The sequence below is a fragment of the Schistocerca nitens genome, chromosome 10 (genome assembly GCF_023898315.1).
Source record: "Schistocerca nitens isolate TAMUIC-IGC-003100 chromosome 10, iqSchNite1.1, whole genome shotgun sequence".
Lineage (NCBI taxonomy): Eukaryota > Metazoa > Arthropoda > Insecta > Orthoptera > Acrididae > Schistocerca > Schistocerca nitens.
In genome coordinates, this window is record NC_064623.1 from 123940616 (window position 1) to 123958402 (window position 17787).

The window sequence follows — 17787 nt, forward strand, 5'->3', positions numbered from 1 at the left end:
AGTAATGAGGGCGGTGATATAGAGTACCTCGTAGTAGCTGGCCGTACAATGCACCTAATATGAAAAATGTATGTTTTTAGGGTGTGTCCGGATATTTTTTAACAGATAGTGTATCCTTTGTTCCTTGCTGAGTCAAACTGGGATAGACAGTGTTGCTTTATATCTCTTTCTTTGATTACGTTGTTTTCTCGATAAGTATCTGTATGACGCCCTTTGCTCCATATAATCAAATGTTACTTTGATGTTCCATGCCCTTTTTATAGATGGATGCCTGTTCAGTAACGAGCTGTAAGTGACAACGTTACGTCGAAGTGTATAATAATCATCACAAAAAGGTTCAAGACGTTCTTCCGAAAACTATGTGAATATACTAACAGTAATGGATTCTTTTCCTGGACATTCAGCAGATTTCTCTTTGAGGAGTGTTGTTTCCGCCACGACAAGTGGCACTGCAGTATTGAACACTATTAATCGCGTTGTCGCCTATAAAGTCGTTTTCCTTATCCACTGTCCTGTATAATGTAACTTCAGTTAAGCAGTCAGATTAATATTCATATTTCGGGAAAATCAGAGCCACCAAACAGATCGTGAAAGTGTCATCAGTCTGTCCTGCACCTTCTTACGTTGGATAACGCCTTCTTAACTGGATGCCACAATATTTAAAACATTCCAAACTTTAACTGTTTCGTTTATTTTTGCTGTACATGTATTTCAACACTGACAAACGTATATGAAACTCGTCATGTATATGCTGAGGTTAAGTATATGCTGAGGTAACTGGTTGACTGGAGCGTTTACTCCACTCCAATCTCACCCCCCCCCCTTTTCTGCAAAATAGTCAGAGCTGTTGTGAACAAACTAAGAGCCACGCAATCACATGCCGTCGCAGGCCCGCTAGTAAGTGTGAGGTGGGCCTATGAACAAAACCGAACCGAGGGATGTCCATGGTCAGTGAGGGTGGGTCAGTAACAGCAATGGGACCTATGGTGGACGACGTGGCAGTGTGCCCGAAAACTCTGATAAAATGAACGTTTGGGGTAGAATATCGAAGATGCAATGAAGAATTAAAGCACTCCATTTGCAGGCCACAAGTGGCCCATCGGGACCATCCGACCGCCGTGTCATCCTCAGTTGAGGATGCGGATAGTAGGGGCGTGTGGTCAGCACACCACTCCTCCGGTCGTTATGATGGGTTTCTTTGAGCGGAGCCGCTACTATTCGGTCGAGTAGCTCCTCAATTGGCATCACGAGGCTGAGTGCACCCAAAAAAATGGCAACAGAGCATGGCGGCAGGATGGTCACCCATCCAAATGCCGTCCACGCCCGACAGCGCTTAACTTCGGTTATCTCACGGGAACCGGTGCATCCTCTGCGGCAAGGGCGTTGCACGATGAAGTATTGCAGGTACAATAATGGAATTTTACAAATATGATAAACCACAGTGGTGCAGTAAGAAAAATAATTTACAACTCAAAAGGAATAACCGTGCCTATTTTCTTTTACGTCATCATTTTGTCACAAATCATCAACGAGAAAGGAGCGAAGCATTCAACCAGGGCTCACTGCCATATTGAAGGTAAAAAAAAGCACTTTATTTATGCGCTGTAGAGGACACACTTCATTTGATCGATGAAAGGAGGAAGTACAAAAATGTTCCAGGAGACTCAGGAATGAAACAAATAGGAAATGCAGGGAAGCGAAATGGCTGCATGAAAAAATGTGAAGAAATTGAAAAAGAAATGACTGCCGGAAGGACAGACTCTGCATACACCAAAGTTAAAACACCCTTCGGTGATATTAAAAGCAAGTGTGGTAACATTAAGAATGCAAAGGGAATTCCACTGCTAAATACAGATTAGAGAGCGGATAGGTGGAAATAATACATTGAAAGCATCTATGAGGGGCAAGATTTGTATCATGTTATAGGAGTGTATTTAGAAGGGATGGGGGACCCGGTATTAGAATCATAATTTAAAAGAAATTTGGAGGAATTAAGATCAAATAAGGCAGAAGCGATAGATAACATTCCATCAGAATTTCTAAAATCATTGGGGGAAGTGGCGACAAAACGACTATTCACGTTATTGACTTTCGGGAAAATATCATCCACACAATTCTGAAGACTCCAAGCGCTGCCAATGATCTTAACAGCTCATGCATCCAAGTTGCTGACAAGTATAATATGCAGAAGAATGGAAAAGAAAATTGAGGATCTGCTAGATGACGATCTGTTTAGGTTTAGAAAGGGTAAAGGCACGATAGAGGCAATTCTGACGTGGCGGTTGATAATGGAAGCAGACTACAGAAAAATCAAGACACGTTCATAGGATTTGTTGACCTGGAAAAAGCGTTCGACAGTGTAAAATCGTGCAAGATCTTCGAAATTCCGAGAAAAATAGGGTTAAGCTATAGGGAGAGATGGGTAATATACAAAATGTACAACAGCCAAGAGGGAATTATAAAATTGGACGACCAAGAACGAAGTGCTCGGCTTAAAAAGGGTGTACGACAGGGAAGTAGTGTGTCCCCCCGCCCCCCCCTCCTCTTCAGTCTGTACGACGAAGAAGCAATGATGGAAATAAAAGAAAGGTTCAGGAGTGGAATTAAAATTCAAGGTGAAAGGATATTAATCATACGATTCGCCGATGACATTTCTATCATGAGCGAAAGTGAAGAAGAATTACACTGCTGAACGAAATGAACAATCTAATGAGTACAGAATATGGACTGAGAGTAAATCGAAGAAAGACTAAAGTAATGAAATGCAACAGAAATGAGAACAGCGCGAAACTTAACATCAGGATTGATGGTCACGAAGTAGATGAAATTAAGGAATTGTGCTACCTAGGCAGTCAAATACCCAATGATGGACAGAGCAAGGAAGAGATCAAATGCAGAGTAGCACTGGCAAAAAGGGCATCCCTGACCAGAAGTCCACCAGTATCGAACATACAGCTTAATTTGAGATTTGAGGCATAAATCTCTCCGAATGTACTTCTGGAGTACAGCATAGTATGGAAGTGAAACATGGACTGTGGGGAAACGGGAACAGAAGAGAATTGAAGCATTTGCGATGTGGTGCTACAGACGAATGTTGAAAATTAGGTGGACTGATAAGGTAAGGAATGAGGTGGTTCTGCGCAGAATCTGAGAGGAAAGGAGATGGGACAGGATGATAGCACATCTGCTAGGACATGAGAAAATGACTTACATGATCTTAAAGGGAACTGTAGAGGGCAAAAAACTATAGAGGAAGACAGAGATTGGAATACATCCAGCAAATACTTGAGGACGTAGGTTGCAAGTGCTACTCCGAGACGAAGAGGTTGGCGCAGGAGAGGAATTCGTGGCGGGCCGCATCAAACAAGTCAGAAGACTCATGACCCCCCCCCCCCAAAAAAAAAATGGACATTTCTGCAGATGTCGAAGACAGATCAAGACACTCTTTGAAGACAGGATTGTGGAATTACACGACGAGTGTTTTCTTATTTTATTTCTTTATTTATTTGGTCCTGTTGATTACATATTAGACAACCAGTGTACAAGTAATATAGGACAAGTCAATTCATGCAATTCCAGTAGTACATGAACATTTATACATCACATTGCACAGACATTTGTTTATTTAACAAGAACAATTACTAGCTTGCAGTATTAAAGCTTGCTTTATGCCAAAAACAGTTTAAGTGACTGTTTAAAATAGTAGAATAAGTGATAGTGTATATTTTTATGCTACTGACATATATAAGCAAGTAAATTTTCTTCATGGTCATGGTTTGAATTGAATACCAACATTAACGGCACTCCTTAAGAAGAGATTTAAGTGAATGCTCACGAGAGTGGGATACATAGGAGTTCACATTCTCTCGTAATGACACAGATAGATTTACATTTTATCAACAGAATTTCAGTTAAACTACAAGTAACAGGATCACACTTTATCTTTAAGTAGTGTTTTTCTTATACCTTATAACTCTAAGTATTGTTCATTTTATAGAAAGTTTGTTCGATGAGGAATAATTTTAGTTTCCTTTCGAAAAACTGTACATTATTTATTTCCTTTTTTATATTGATATGGAGCTTATTGAAGACCTTGATACCTGACTCAGTAACTCACCTATGTACTTTAGTGAGAGTTGCAGAGCCTTGGTGAAAATGTTTCACCTGTCTTGTGTCATGGTTGTGGATGTGACAATTTTTCTGAAACATTTCCCTGCTGTTGGCTACAAATAACGTCAGTGATTATATATACTGACCTGTGTTGGTAAGTATCCTGAGATATTTGAAGAGACCTCTGCAAGATTCTCCATTAGGGACCCCACATATTAGCCACACTGCTCGTTTTTGTATTCTGAAAACTATTTCAGCACCGGCAGCATTTCCCCAGAAGATTATGCCATAGGAGAGAACAGAATGGAAATACGTAAAATAGGACAACAACATTATTTCTCTGTCCACTAACTGATGGTTAGCAAAGCACGATGAGCTTATTTTCTTGACCAGCTGATCAATTTGTTCTTTCTGTCTATCTGGATACCTCGGAATTCTGTATGTGTGGTTTAATTAAAATATTTCAGGAGCTTTATTTTTTGTCAAAAACTGTATCATATTGGTTTTTGAAAGAATTAAGGTAGGCTATTCGCAGTTAACCATTTGTGTACTTGAGTAGAGACTGTCATGGCTGTATCATGCATTGTGCAGTTGGGTCCTTTTACGAAGATACCTGTATCTTCGGCAAACATTACTATTTTTGCTATGTTATTGAGATTGGTACATCATTAACGTAGATCAGGAAAATTAGTGGCCCAAGAATCGAGCCCTGCAGGACTCCGTACTTTATATTTCCCCAGTCTGATTTTAATGCTGTACCTTTCCCCCTTAAGACAACTCTTTGCTTCCTGTTCTGTAAGTATAATTCTATCGAAGTCGAAGATTTGTCTTTAATGCCATAATGTGGAAGCTTTTTTAAGACTATGTTGTGATCTACACAACCAAATGCCTTGGAATTTGAAGGGGTTGACTGTCCTCAAGTGCTGGAGCTGCAGCGAGGAACGGCTCACCTGAATGGCGTCCAACTTACTGACAGGCGCGTTTGTAACGTGCTCAACAAAGCTGGCTGAGTGGCACCGGAGGTGTTTCTGAAGCGACAGGTGTTACAGGTGCCCCTTGCCATTTTATTCACGCACATGTCAATGTCGCACTCACCCGTGATCACGCGACAAAATGGCTCAAATGGCTCTGAGCACTATGGGACTCAACTGCTGAGGTCATTAGTCCCCTAGAACTTAGAACTAGTTAAACCTAACTAACCTAAGGACATCACAAACATCCATGCCCGAGGCAGGATTCGAACCTGCGACCGTAGCGGTCTTGCGGTTCCAGACTGCAGCGCCTTTAACCGCACGGCCACTTCGGCCGGCGATCACGCGACAGGAGGGTACCAAACAGGAGGGCTGAAAATGTATAAAGATCGTTTGCTGCCGCGCATAACTTTTTATCCGTCGTAGCAATATGGCGAAGGCCGTTTAATCTTTAGTTCTAGACCTCAGTTTCTCTATGGTGTATTTTATAGACGTTTCTCCACGTCCCTGTTTTTAGCTGTCTTCTCTTCCGTCGATTGGGAATGACGTGTAGTCGATTTTAACTCCTCTCTTTGTCTTCGTACTCTACAGTTTTGACACGGAAGTGTACGATTCTAGTTGTTTTTGCGCCCTAAAACAAAACAGACAAACGCTCTATTGCTTCAGATCACGTTCAGATTTCGTTGAATGGTTTTAAATAGTCGCAAGTGGTTCCTCATTGTACAACAGAGCAAAAATTGCTTTCGCGCTATATTCCAAAGGGGTCAGACAACGTTCAATATGGTAACAGCCCCAAGACGTCCTTAGAGTAGGTGTGAATCTTTTGAATCTTCCAGGGATCGTCAGAAGTGCCGAAGGTAGTCAAGAAAGTTCTCCTGTTGCTCACCGCACAACTAACTGTCGTTTTTGACCACGAAAACTGTGAGAATTTGTGCTCCAAGGGAAGGGTTGGTTTCACTGACATTCTTTATGTCATCTCCTGAGGACTTTTGGCGTCGATTCTGAGCGGCATTGTCTCTTAAATGTTTCCCTCGGCCATCCCTATTGAAATCGTGCTGAGTTTCACGATTCTGCCCTCCATGACAGCATTGACGAAATTATCAGTGAAATGTTGGTTAGAGGGGGTGTGACGACCTTCCCATGGGGTGTGACACGTCAGCGATAATGTTGCGGTGAAATTGGGTGCCAGTGTGGCATCATTAACCCACTTTACACCTCCTATGGATTTCTAAGCTGACCTTTTTTCGCATTTGTCTGAAGCGTCTGCTGTGTGGAGCGTCGCCAATCCTAAGGATGTCACAGGGCGCTACGCTTGTTCACCATTGCAGACGAAGATTGTAGTCACTTTCGAGCCATATTTCAAACTTACGCGTCGCAATAGAAAACAATTACAGCGCTTCGAAAAAGTGATATTCATGTTTCTTATAACCGGTTGTGAAACTTATAACCATCAAGCCGTAGAAAGGGTAAAATGCCTCGGAAAGAATTTTCCATAAAACATTCCTTTGTCATACTTACCTGTCATGTTCCAGCTTCTTCGTAGTGATGCGTGGATTGTATGCTGTCGCTCTTAAAATGTTAACTGCGTTTTCCTCATTAGCTGCTGTGCTTTTTCGTTGTATTTTTTCACTGAATTTTTCTCGTAATCCTTACTAAAATACAGCGCGAGGACTTGGCATTATCGGGATTTCTTCAAGCATACGACTGCACAGCTATTCTAACAGCTACAAGAATGGGACAAAGGTCTGCTATTAGACAGTGGTTTACAGTTTGGATGTATCTATGTCTGCAGAGTAAAATGATATTTTATGATGAGAAAAAGGAAACAGTATTTACAGCACATGCGGCATTCTGAAGACAGGAATGCCATACGTCCATCCTCTAACATTGATAAAGCCAGTGTAACTTGTCGATCCCACGAAGATATGGAAGAAGGCCAAGGAAAAGGTACGGTGCTTACAGTAAAATACGAGGGTTATTTGGAAAGTAAGGAACGATCGGTCGCGAAATGGAAAATAAAGTGAAAATCTGATGAAGCTTTGCACAGATGTTTTGGGCACTGTGTCTAGTACGCCCGTCGATCGCATCATTTCGCTCTTTCCAGTTCTGAGTTCACAGTGAGAACGAAAAGATGGCTAGAAATTAGCGTCTCCCGCCAGGTACGAGGGCCTAGCGAAAGATTTCGCCTGAAGCTATGCAATCCACATAACATTACTGTCATTCGGTTCGTTCTACTCGACCATTCTCGGCCGCCCTCTGCAGGGGCAATGAAGATGCTCCTACAGCGTTTTCGATGGTAAGTGTTTGATCACCCACAACACAGCCCGTAACTGGCTACCCCTGAGGTTCATCTCTGCTGAAATGTACCGCTGGCTATGAAGACAATATTTTTACATACACAACGAGCTGCGGTCCAGAGTGGAAAATTGTCGAAAAGCACTGGCGGCCGTCTTCCGTAACGAGGGAATTGAAAAGTTGGTACAACGCTACGACAGATGTCTGAGCGGCGACTGTGTAGAGAAGTAGCTGTAAGGTGTAGCTAACCGTTGCAAATAAAACAGTTCTGATTTTCACTGTGGTTTCCATTTCGCGACCTATCGTTCCTTACTTTCCTAATAGTCCTCGTATATCGCAGACAGGAAGGGCATCTGCTGATCCTCTGTCAGTAACATTGACAAATAGATTATAGCATGCCGACCCCGTGTAGATACGAAAAAAGCCAGGAAAAAGAAGATACCAACTGGAGAAGAGTGAAATCACCGGACATGTCTTGGCGTAAATAAAGCCGCACAAAAAAATGCCTGGTAGCTGCACTTCTTCAAGTAATGCAGTCCACAGGCAGGAGAGCTTAACCTCCATTAACATGGATAAATGAAGGCATGTTTTTTGTACGGGACTTTTTAGTAAACATTCATATTCCTAAATAATCACAAATCAATTCAATGCCTGTCACGCTAACATGACATACTTTTCCTGGCAATAATTGAATGTCACTTATAATACTATCATTTGCGTGAGCTACTCACTGTGTGTGCGGTTAAACAGTGAATCTGCGCAGACTGCTTTGTCGTTTAAAACGCGTTGTTAACGCAGCGCTCTTCCTCGACTGCGTTATTTAATATCGGTGCTGACACTACATTGAGAGGCTCACAAAATTAATGTTCACATGAAAGATGTTAAAATACTATTGAATGCATTGCATGCTCACACTATATAAATACTAGGTCTTTCATGTGTAGAGTAACAACTAAGTAACTAACTCCTTGGCGGCCGGAGTGGCCGAGCGGTTCTAGGCGCTACAGTCGGGAACTGCGCGACCGCTACGGTTGCAGGTTCGAATCCTTCCACGGGCACGGATGTGTGTGATATCCTTAGGTTAGTTAGGTTCAAGTAGATCTAAGTTCTCAGGGAGTGACGACCACAGCAGTTAAGTCCCATAGTGCTCAGAGCCATTTGATTTGGACTAACTCCTTCCGAATAGGCCATGAAGGCCCGACGGTACTGACCGAGCGCCATGTCATCCTCAGCATAGAGGCGTCACTGGATCCTCAATTGGCCTCTCAAGGGCTGAGTGCAACACGGCCCTCCCCCCCTTTCCCCCTTTGCCATCAGCGGTCGGCATTCTGGACGGTCACCCATTCAAATGTTAGCCAATCCCGACAGCGCTTGACTTCGGTGATCTCACTGGAACCAGTGTTACCACGGCGGCGAGGCCGATGGCTCCATGTGTAGAATACTTATTTTTATATGAAGACTGAATTTTTCCGTTTAGACTGTATTTGTATAGACCCCTCCTTCGTCTCACAATTAGTTTGGGCTTTTTAAGCCATTATCGAGTGATTAGCTTGAACAAGGTGTCATTCGCATGACAGTGTTAGAACGTTAATATGATGCGCTATCGTTCATGGTTGGTTTACTAACTATACTGTTCTTGAAACTATTCAGCAGATTAAAACTGTATGCTGGACAATGAATCGAACCTCAAACCAGTAAAGAACAAACCGGGATTGACTATTGCACATCGTGTGCTTGTCGTATTCCTGCCTAATAAAATGTACATAGGTGACGAGGCACTTCTAAGTTGTCTGAATATTGTACATGCTAATTTTGTCACATTTTTCATAATTTTGCGTAAAAGGCAGAGGACATGGAGACGCGAACTGTGGAGTGCTGCAGTATGATCTGCACAACGACCAGCGCAACTCCGCGAAACGGCGTCAAGAAGGGACTGACCCGCGATCTAATGGAAAGAACGCGCAGTGCAGCGCAATGTAGTCCATCAACAAAGGAAGTGTCTCACAAAACACTCGTTCGGCCTATACTTGAGTATTGCTCATCAGTGTGGGATCCGTACCAGGTTAGGTTAGTGTTGTTTAACGTCTCGTCGATAACGAGGTCATTAGAGACGGAGCGCAAGGTTAGGGAAGGATGGGGAAGGAAATCGGCCGTGCCCTTTCAAAGGAACCATCCCAGCATTTGACTGAAACGATTTAGGGAAATCACGAAAAACCTAAATCAGGATGGCTGGAGACGTGACTGAACCGTCGTCCTCCCGAATGCGAGTCCAGTGTGCTAACCACTGCGCCACCTCGCTCGGTCAATTCGTACCAGGTCAGGTAGACAGAGGAGATGGAGAAGATCCAAAGAAGAGCTTCGCGTTTCGTCACAGGGTTATTTGTTTAGCGTGATAGCGTTACGGTGATGTCTAGCAAACTCAAGTGGCAGACTCTTCAAGAGAGGCGCTCTGCATCACGGTGTAGCTTGCTGTCCAGGTTTCGAGAGGGTGTGGTTCTGGATGAGGTATCGAATATATTGCTTCCCCCTACTTACACCTCCCGAGGTGATCACGAATGTAAAATTAGTGAGATTCGAGCGCGCACGGAGGCTTTCCGGCAGTCGTTCTTCCCGCTAACCATAAGCGAGTGGAACAGGAAAAGGGAGGTAATGACAGTGGCATGTAAAGTGCCCTCCGCCACACACTGTTGGGTGGCTTGCGGAGTATAAATGTAGATGTGGATGTAGAACACATCTATCAAGACAAGAGTTCAGCGCCTCCTGACAACGCTGATATAACCAGTCGCCCATTGCTGGTCGTTTCACTTCGATTGCAGACTTCGAGAGCATAAGTACTGAGTAACACGAAGACGATACTTAGACTGCGTTCTGCGAGTACTAATAGACAGTAATGTAATTGTATGTAGGAACCACATGAAGCCAACTCATAACGGTAAGTTATGTTTCTTTCATTGGAGATATGAATTAAATAACGCCTTCAGTCATAACGTTTTCTTGTTTTATTAACTACACGATGCATTTCGGGCCCTGTGGGTCCATCGTCACGTGTACTTTGTCTTAATAAATGTTTTATTTCTTCTCCTGAATGAGGTGAAATGCATAATCCTGTCACGAAAAGGTTTAATGTTAGGTTATGAATTTCGTAAGTCGAACGCGAAAATATGTGCAAAATAGTGGACAATGAACAGTGTAGACTTACCACATAATCCAAGGAAAGCATTTTCAACGTTTTAGTACCAGCAAACATTCTTTTCAGCGTCGTTTTAGTACATGTCACTTCATTCAGGATGTACATTTGCACACATATGGTTTATATACACTTTACAATTGTTTTTGTACATGGTGTTGTCGAAGATATAACCGCCGGCCGCGGTGGTCTCGCGGTTCTAGGCGCGCATTCCGGAACCGTGCGACTGCTACGGTCGCAGGTTCGAATCCTGCCTCGGGCATGGATGTGTGTGATGTCCTTAGGTTAGTTAGGTTTAAGTAGTTCTAAGTTCTAGGGGACTAATGACCACAGCAGTTGAGTCCCATAGTGCTCAGAGCCATTTGAACAATTTGAAGATGAAATTATTTTTAGTGCTACAGATATAACTATAAACAATTGACACATGCAAGGAATAACTTTAGAATAGGTCTTTAAAATTACTGAAATAACTATGGCTTGCGGAATCTGTTTGTTCATTTAACATGTTAAATTAACAAACAGATTTAACATGTTAAATGAACAAACATATTACTTCCCCCCCACATAAATCTCGCGTATTGAATTGATCACGAGGAGAAAATTGTAGAAATTAGAGCCAGTACAGAGGCTTACCGACAATCATTCTTCCCACGCGCTATTCGCGAGTGGAACAGGGTTGGAGGCACCAGATAGTTGTACCGAAAGTACCCTCTTCCACACACCATTAGGTGGCTTGCGGAGTGTGATGTAGATGTAGACGGATTCCATCTCCGCAGGCCGCGGCTTCTCACAGAGCTATTTTCAACACTGAAAGTAGACTTGGTCACTGCAATTATGTTCAATGTGTTGCGTGGAAGAAAAATTGCTACCACTTAGTTTAATTGTCCAGTTGTCTGAAATGACAAAAACACACCTGGCGATAGAGTAGAAACGAAGCAAAAATCGATGCCAGTGTCACGATCGCAGCGAGGACTGCAGCTGTAACACCTAATGTGGTGTGCTAAGATATCACCAAGAAAAGTTTACGACAGTTTCAGCCAGAAGTACCGTGAACTTGGGTCCGCAGCATGAACATCGCTGCGCGCTAGCCAGTCACGCTGCCCGGGAGAGTCACGCCCCCCTGGAGAGGTACGGGAAGAGGCACGCGCTCTTAAGTAACCGTGCACAAGCATATGTTTTCAGCTGCAAGTGGTAAGTCAGAGTTCCTGCAGAACGTTCGTCGTGTCTTCAAGCCATCAAGTCGTCACGTGAGACAGAGAAAATGGAAATGAGCGTACGGCATTGTGGGCCGGCAGTCCCCTATTCGGGGAAGGTTGGCCGCCGAGGGCAAGTACTTATTGCATTCGACGCCACATTGGGCGACATGCGTGTCGGAGATGGGGATAAAATTATGAGGACAACACAACACCCAGTCCCTGAGCGGAGATAATCGCTCGCCTCAGCCGGGAATGGAATCCGGGCCCAGCTGGCCGCTGTGGCCGAGCGGTTCTAGGCGCTTCAGTCCGGAACCGTGCTGCTGCTACAGTCGCAGGTGCGAATCCTGCCTCGGGCACGGATGTGTGTGATGTCCTTAGGTTAGCTAGGTTTAAGTAGTTCTGGGGGACTGATGACCTCACATGTTGAGTCCCATAGTGCTCAGAGCCATTTGAACCATTTTTGTTCTTTTTAACCCGGGCACCTTGGCGTGGCTTTCCGCCGCGCTAACCACAAGGGTGGACAGAGAGAAAAAGTGGCCGAAGGATCATGTATGGACAGTGACAGCCGGCCTAGAGATTTAACTGAGTACTGTTAGATTGGATCTGTTCTTCGAATTTTACATCAAGACAGGAAATTACTTTTCTTCCGACTTTAGTTGGGAGAACATTATTTAATTTATGTTCATGGAACTGTAGCCAACTAAGAAAAAATAGACTAAACCTGCTTTTTGCAAATTCTGTAACCAGCGTTACCAAACTCGAGTAATGTACACTCCTGGAAATTGAAATAAGAACACCGTGAATTCATTGTCCCAGGAAGGGGAAACTTTATTGACACATTCCTGGGGTCAGATACATCACATGATCACACTGACAGAACCACAGGCACATAGACACAGGCAACAGAGCAGGCACAATGTCGGCACTAGTACAGTGTATATCCACCTTTCGCAGCAATGCAGGCTGCTATTCTCCCATGGAGACGATCGTAGAGATGCTGGATGTAGTCCTGTGGAACGGCTTGCCATGCCATTTCCACCTGGCGCCTCAGTTGGACCAGCGTTCGTGCTGGACGTGCAGATCGCGTGAGACGACGCTTCATCCAGTCCCAAAGATGCTCAATGGGGGACAGATCCGGAGATCTTGCTGGCCAGGGTAGTTGACTTACACCTTCTAGAGCACGTTGGGTGGCACGGGATACATGCGGACGTGCATTGTCCTGTTGGAACAGCAAGTTCCCTTGCCGGTCTAGGAATGGTAGAACGATGGGTTCGATGACGGTTTGGATGTACCGTGCACTATTCAGTGTCCCCTCGACGATCACCAGTGGTGTACGGCCAGTGTAGGAGATCGCTCCCCACACCATGATGCCGGGTGTTGGCCCTGTGCGCCTCGGTCGTATGCAGTCCTGATTGTGGCGCTCACCTGCACGGCGCCAAACACGCATACGACCATCATTAGCACCAAGGCAGAAGCGACTCTCATCGCTGAAGACGACACGTCTCCACTCGTCCCTCCATTCACGCATGTCGCGACACCACTGGAGGCGGGCTGCACGATGTTGGGGCGTGAGCGGAAGACGGCCTAACGGTGTGCGGGACCGTAGCCCAGCTTCATGGAGACGGTTTCGAATGGTCCTCGCCGATACCCCAGGAGCAACAGTGTCCCTAATTTGCTGGGAAGTGGCGGTGCGGTCCCCTACGGCACTGCGTAGGATCCTACGGTCTTGGCGTGCATCCGTGCGTCGCTGCGGTCCGGTCCCAGGTCGACGGGCACGTGCACCTTCCGCCGACCACTGGCGACAACATCGATGTACTGTGGAGACCTCACGCCCCACGTGTTGAGCAATTCGGCGGTACGTCCACCCGGCCTCCCGCATGCCCACTATACGCCCTCGCTCAAAGTCCGTCAACTGCACATACGGTTCACGTCCACGCTGTCGCGGCATGCTACCAGTGTTAAAGACTGCGATGGAGCTCCGTATGCCACGGCAAACTGGCTGACACTGACGGCGGCGGTGCACAAATGCTGCGCAGCTAGCGCCATTCGACGGCCAACACCGCGGTTCCTGGTGTGTCCGCTGTGCCGTGCGTGTGATCATTGCTTGTACAGCCCTCTCGCAGTGTCCGGAGCAAGTATGGTGGGTCTGACACACCGGTGTCAATGTGTTCTTTTTTCCATTTCCAGGAGTGTATTTTACTATTCTGAGTTATTGTCATTGTATGTGTGCTGCCCTAGAAGTCACGCATCCGTCCTACCAGCAAACCTTTATTAATCTTTTTTCAGCAGTAGCGAGATTTTCATCAATGTGGACACCCAACATCAACGTCTTTTCTTGAGGGACATTTAATAGCACATCAAACGTAGCCCGAGCCACTTTTCACTACAAAACTGTGACTTATATGAGTACGTGATGTCCGTTCTGTCGGGCATATCAGACATGTCCGAAAGCGCAGACACCACGCATTCATATAACTGATTCGCCTACATGGACAATGGATCCACCTTCTCCAGTGCGGAGGTTTCTCCGACTTCTGCTCAGTTCAGACTTAAATTGGATCGATCACATGTGCGCAGCTGTAGAAATGGGAACAGTTGCACGATGTGTAGGGGCTGAAGCTAGGTTCGGGAAAGGTGACTCGTTTAGAGATATGAGAGTGCCAGAAATATGATTGAACAGTGGTTGTAATCTGATGCAGGTAAGTGCTTGAATGGAAAGAGGTGATTCCAAATGATTGACATCATTTCGAACATACGAGGTGCGGCTAAAAAAAAACCGGACTGATGCTGGAAAAAACATTTATTTACAGTTATTTACAATTTCATGTTATCTCCTTCAATGTACTCTCCTCCTCGGTCTCTACACCGCTCCATACGAATTTTCCACTGTTCATAGCAATGCTGCAGATCATTTTCGGTAAGTCCATACATTACTTCCGTCGCTTTTTCTTTTACTGCTTCAACAGTCTCAAATCTAGTTCCTTTCAAAGCTGACTTGACTTTAGGGAAAAGAAAAAAGCCACAGGGGGCCAAATAAGGTGAGTAGGGTGGATGATCTAAGATGGGAATGTTGTGTTTTGCCAAAAACGTCTTCACTGACAACGCACTGTGAGCTGGGGCATTGTCTTGGTGAAGGATCCATGACTTTTTTCTCCACAAATCGTTCCGTTTTCTCCGTACTCGCTCACGTAGGGTAGCCAGGACGCTAATGTAGTAATGCTGATTCACTGTTTGTCCCTCTGGTACCCAATCAATGTGCACAATCCCTTTGATGTCAAAAAAACAATCATCATTGCCTTGAATTTCGATTTTGACATTCGTGCTTTTTTTTTTGTCGTGGAGAACCAGGAGTTTTCCAATGCATCGATTGGCGTTTAGTTTCGGGATCGTAAGTAAAAAACCGCGATTCATCGCAAGTAATAACATTTTGTAAGAAGGTGGGATCACTTTCAATGTTTTCCAGGATGTCAGAACCATTCATTCTTCGGCGTTCCTTCTGTTCAATTGTGAGACACTTTGGAACCATTTTTGAACACACTTTGTTCATGTTGAAACTTTCATGAAGAATCTGCCTAACACTTTCCTTGTCAACTCCTGTTAACTCAGACACTGCTCTGATTGTTAAACGGCGATCTTGTCGAACAAGTTTACCGATTTTTTCAATGTTTGCATCAGTTTTTGCTGACAATGGTCTGCCAGTGCGAGTGTCATCACTGGTGTCTTCGCGGCCATCTTTAAATCGTTTAATCCACTCAAACACTTGTGTTCGCGATAAACAATCATCGCCGTACACTTGTTGTAACATTACAAACGTTTCACTTGCAGATTTTCCTAGTTTGAAACAAAATTTGATGTTAACACGCTGTTCTTTCTGTACACTCAACATTTTCCGACGCACAGACAAAACGTCAACTACTTAAAACAGACGCCACGGGCAGACTGAGTGCAGGAGGCAGATGAAACTCGAGCAGTAGGCGGAGCGAGAGTCACGTGACAGGCCACGCAACTTTCAGCCTTATTGCATTCGTTTTATTGTTTTACCAGTACTAGTCCGGTTTTTTTCTAGCCACACCTCGTATAGCGTAAAACTAGAGATATGAGAAGATAGTGTACATTTTTCTTCTTACGACCTCAGTCAGCACATCATTTACTACTACTGTTTGTCCTCCTTAATCAGTCATCGCATATAAATAGGTGGATATACCGCGCAACCTCTGATATGACGTCGAGACAGAGTGCATTACAAATACTAAAGAATGATCTAGATGGGGCTGTGTGAAGGAATCTCAAATACCGCGTACGTACCATGTTCCTTAGCCGAATCACTTTCAAAGGTCAGTGATTTTATTCCGAGGTTGTATCGTTGGCTGATAATACGTATTCCTACGATCACTGTCACGGTATTTGTCCAGAAAGAGCCGCCTCATTCAGAGGTAATGTCGTCCGTCGGTCCATAAAGCGGGTATAGGTTTTAACCTGGATACTGGTGTGCACCTGTAGAAGCAAGACTGATTGTGACAGTAACATGCAGTAGCTGCTGGGATCGGTTTTTTCTCTAACATCTCGCCGATTACGTGTCTCTTTCTAGGACACAGTGATAGGACTCGAAAGAAGAACTTGAGAGACACTCATGCCCATCGCTGGTTTTCGATCAGTATTATTTGGTATCGTAGGCAATCAGTTACTGACGAAGTAATATACTTACAAGGGAACCTCCCCATCGCACCCCACTCAGATTTAGTTATAATTTGGCACAGGGACAGACCTTGAAAAACTGAACACAGATCAATCGAGAAAACAGGAAGAAGTTGTGTGGAACTATGAAAAAAAATAAGCAAAATATACAAACTGAGTAATCCATGCGAAAGATAGGTAACATCAAGGAGCGTGTTAGCTTCCGAGCGCCGTGGTCCCGTGGTTAGCGTGAGCAGCTGCGGAACGACAGGTCCTTGGTTCAAATCTTCTCTCGAGCGAAAAGTTTAATTTTTTATTTTCAGATAATTATCAAAGTTCAGGCACTCACACGTAATCAACTTCGCTCTCCAAAATTCCAGGACATATTCAGATTTGCTTGGACATATACAGGATTTGACGGTCTACGCACGGAAACATTTGAAAACGTAAAAACATATGTTTTGACAGAGCACAGGGAAAACTGTGCGACTGTGAAACTGTTGCATTCATTTGATGCAGTTTATGTGACAAACTCTTATGTTTTCATCACTTTTTTGGGAGTGATTATCACATCCACAAGAAAACCTAAATCGGGTAAGGTAGAAGAATCTTTTTACCCATTCACCAAGTGTGCAAGTTAGGTGGGTCGACAACATATTCCTGTCATGTGAAGCACATGCCGTCACCAGTGTCGTAAAGAATATGTCAGACGTGTTTTCCTTGTGGAGGAATCGGTTGACCTACGACCTTGCGATCAAATGTTTTCGGTTCCTATTGGAGAGGCACGTCCTTTCGTCTACTAATCGCACGGTTTTGCGTGCGGTCGCAAAACACAGACACTAAACTTATTACAGTGAACAGAGACGTCAATGAATGAACTGACAGATCGTAACTTTGCGAAAATAAAGACAGTAAAATTTTCACTGGAGGGAGGACTCGAACCGAGGATCTCTTGTTTCGCGGTTGCTCACTCTAACCACGAGACCACGGCGCTCATCAGCTAACATTGTCCTTTATGTTGTCTATCTTGCACATGGACTACTCAGTTTGTATATTTTGCTTATTTTTTCATAGTTCCACACAACGTCTTCCCGTTTTCTCGATTGATCTGTGTTCAGTTTTTCAAGGCCTATCCACTGTGTCAATTTATAACTAAATCTGAGGGGGGTGCGATGGGGAGGTTCCCTTGTTAGTAGAATTGGTGGATGCGTGATATGTTCGCATTTGAGCATCACGTTTATAAAGTATGTGTCTTTGCGGAAAGGAGATTACTATGCCCTTTTGTAAGGATTTGACTTGGAGTACTGTGATAGCAAAAGGGCGAGTATGTCTAGTTGTAAGGAAGGTACAGCTA